At 40.2% G+C, this 3,837-nt stretch overlaps 1 pseudogene; it reads left to right on the top strand.

Moving 5' to 3' along the window:
• The first annotated feature begins 2,764 nt into the window (after positions 1 to 2,764).
• Positions 2,765 to 3,603, top strand: LOC148861182 (T-complex protein 1 subunit beta pseudogene; annotated as a pseudogene).
• Positions 3,604 to 3,837: the final 234 nt, after the last annotated feature.

Below are 3,837 nucleotides of genomic sequence, written 5' to 3'. Positions count from 1 at the left end.
GCTAATAGGATTGGGCCCACACCCTATCCACTTAGAGAGTCCAAGATCTAAATAAGATTTAGATCTAGAAACTTCCTAATTAGATTAGGAGATGATGATCTAATTTGCAAATAAGATAAGGGTTATCCCTTATCACTTAAAGGGATTAGGATTTGATTCCTTTAAGTCTATAAAAAGAAGAGTGGGCGGCAGCCTTTAAACATCACAAGCAAGCAATACACATTCTTGTCTTCAGAGTTGAAATCACAAGAAGTGAGAATCTGCACCCTGCAAATACTCTTTTGCCGCCTCCTTCCTGCAGCCACTGCCTACAACAATTCGATCTCCAGTTCTTGGGAGAAATCAAGATTGGATCTTGATTCCAATCTTTTGTAGAAAATATTGGTGGGAGTTGTATTCACAAGCCGTCCAGGTGATTCTTGAGAATGATCAAGTTCTTTTGGAAGAACACTACTGATTCTGCTCCACCCTACACTGCGCCATCTTCAGTGGGAGCAGATTATGGATCCTTCTTTGGGTGTGAACACCTCCATTGGGAGATACTATTTCTCTATATCAGGTATTATCTCTCCCTACTCCTTTTGGTTCAAATCTGGTTCAGTTTATGGTTCAAGAATGATCCTTGAAAATATGATTTTCTAATTGGGGAATTCGATTCCAGTTGAAGGGAGAGAAAAATTTTTGAAATTCGCCCCCTTATTCCGCAATCTTTGGGCGTCCATATGATGGATTTCCTATCCCTTCATGTGCTTGGGTTACAAACTTGGGTGATGTAAGCTTGGACTCCAATGGCCAGATTGATGAATAATTTGTCTAATTTGGCCTCATATGGGTTCTGTAAATTTTCTTGGTTTTCAGAAACCGAGAAATGTTCTCAGTCCTAACCATAAGATATAGGAGACAAGTGACAATATCTCTCTACTTATTTGGGTTAATAATCCATATGATGCATACTTTGACACTAATGGTGAAGGTTAATTTTTTTTTTCTAATTTGGCCACATTTGGGTTCAATAACTTTTCTTGATTTTTAGAAACTAAGAAAGGTTTTGAACCCTAAATCCTAAGATGTAGGAGCCAAGTGACATTTTCTTTCTTTTTGCTTGGGTTATTAATCCAAATGATGTAAACTTGGACACCAATGGCCAGATTGATGAAAAATTAGTCTAATATGGGCTCATATGGGTTCTATAAATTGTCTTGGGTTTCAAAAACCAAGAAAGATTCTTTGCTCTAAACCTAATGGTCCATTTGGTTGCCGAGAGAGGATAAGATGAGATTGGATGGGATGGGATGTGAGGGGAAAATTTATTTTCTCAATTCTATCAACTGCGTTTGGTTGTTGAGACCAATTATCCTACCAAATATGCTTCCCAGTGTTTGGTTGCTGAGAAATGTTGTAGGATGGATGGATTCTTTCTATACCAACGAATGATCCATGTTATCTCCAATTTGACAAAACAAGACCTGTTTTTTGGATGACATGGCATAATAGTATTTGAACATTGCCACATGTCATGTTTATATAGCACAATTAAAAACTCATATGTATTAAAGTTATAGCCTACCTGTAATAGTTAACATAATAATTCCCGCTAAAATATAATAATTCCATCAAACATAATACTAGACTTTGTACCTATATCGGGTCAGGCTATTTTTAACCTACCTTTTAAATAGCTAGTTTCAGAATGAAACACCAATTAATGACATTCAACAAAGAAAGGGGTATTTTGCTCTTGAAGAGGTTAGTTGTTTGACAAGGCTATAGATGTAAGCACTAGAGAGATGGGATTCATCTTTTATCTTAGGGTAAATTACAAAGACCCCCCATACTATGGGATCTGTGACAAAGACCCCTTGTACTTTGTTTTGCGACAAAGACCCCCCTTGTACTTTGATCATGAGACAAAGACCCCCTTCTATTAGCCTTCTATTAAAATCCACCGTTACAATATTTTTTAATCCCCGTATTACCCTTATAATACCTATTCAAGGAAAAACACTATTCATCTTCCATGACCTCAGGATATACAAATAGTAGAAACGGTAGTTGTTGCAGCGGCGGTAGACTTCCGAAGTCCTCTTTCTCTCTCTCCGGGTCTCTCTTCTTCCCCTTCCCCTTTCTCTCATCTCCTTTTTTCTTCCCGATTTCCTCTGTCTTTTGTTCCTTGCATATGGAGAAAGAGAGAGTAACTATTTTCCGTTCCTCTCCAACACCCTGTCTTTCTTCTTTGATAGAGACAATGGTTGTGGAAGATGTGTTGCTCCAGGTGCATTGGACTAGTATGCATTGAGGTCCTCACTTGACTACTCAGTTGCTCTGCCACCAATTCCACCAGCGCCTTCAAAGGCCATCATCATGGGAGGAATTGATCCTGGTGACGGACTAGTAGGTAACCCCAATTGGAATTTTTGGTGTAGTTGAAGAGGTGGAGGAGGTAGTTGGGGTTGGGGAGGTGAGATCCTACTTCTGCTGCCGTCGTGGTTCTTCTTATGGTAGTAATAACAATTCGCCCCTGATTGGGGCTCCCCCTTCATCTCTTTCCGGTGGAAGTTCCTGTGATAGTCACATGCGGTGCATTTTAGGGCCTCTGGGGTCCCTTCCTCGCCACTTGGCATGAATTTGCCGATCTTTTGACCCTCCCCCTGACCCCTATTCACCCCCAACCCCATTCAACCCGTACACTCTCCCTTCTCGCCATAAATTGGAGCAGCCCAATAACTTTCCATTTCTAACCTATTAAAACTGTAGTCATAAATAATGCCTTCAACCAAAGTGCATAGAAAATGCTAAGATTTTGATAGCAAACACTGCAATGAACATTGACAAAGTAAAGATCTACTGGGCACGTGTTCGTGTTGATTCTATGTCACCGGTTGCATAGATTGAAGGGGTAGAAAAAGAGAATATGAAAGAGAAGGTGCAGAAGATTATAGCACATGGGATCAATTGCTTTGTGAATAGATAGTTGATTTACAATTTCCCTGAGGAACTATTTGCAAATGTGGAAATTTTGGTGATTGAGCATGCTGATTTTAATGGAATTGAGTATCTTGCTCTGGTAACTGGTGGTGAGTTTGGTGAAGACAAATTAATTCACTTCTCTGGGGTTGAAATGGGTCAAGCATGCACCATAGTATTAAGAGGTGCTAGTTCTCAAATTGTTGTCAACAGCAAAGTTTTACTTGGAGGAGTGCAGCGCATGAGATGGTGGTGGCAAAGGAAGTTGATGTATTGGCCCGCAGGACTCCAGGAAAGAAGTCTCATGCAATTGAGGCATTCTCACGGGCCTTACAAGCCATCCCTAAAACTATTGCAGATAATGCAAGTTTGGACAGTGTGGAATTGATTTCTCAGCTTCGTGCAGGGCATCACAAGGAGGGGTGTACTGCTGGAATCGACATCCTCTCAGGGACAGTAGGAGATATGGAGAAACTTGGAATCTCAGAGTCATTCAAAGTCAAACAGGTTGTGCTACTATCTGCAACTGAAGTTGTAGAGATGATACTCAAAGTTGATGAAATCAGCACTTGTGCCCCATGGAAAAGAGAAGACAGAATTTTGGAGAGTTGGGATAGAGAGAATGAGAGAGGATGGTGAGGGAGGAGAAAAGAAGAGAAGAAAGGGAAAACAATAGGTTAAATAGGTTTCAAGACAAAAAAGGCAAAAAAAGAAAATAGAAAAAGTTTAGTGAGGTAATTCAGAAATTTAACGCATTCCGTTATCTGACTTAATGGTCAAAGGGGGTCTTTATCTCATGACCAAAGTACAAGGGGGTATTTGTCGCAAAACAAAGTACAGGAGGGTCTTTGTCACAAACCCCATAGTACAAGG

Source organism: Nelumbo lutea, chromosome 4 (genome assembly GCF_056320005.1).
Source record: "Nelumbo lutea isolate HS-2025 chromosome 4, American lotus-T2T, whole genome shotgun sequence".
Classification (NCBI taxonomy): domain Eukaryota; kingdom Viridiplantae; phylum Streptophyta; class Magnoliopsida; order Proteales; family Nelumbonaceae; genus Nelumbo; species Nelumbo lutea.
This window is presented reverse-complemented; position numbering and strand designations above follow the sequence as displayed.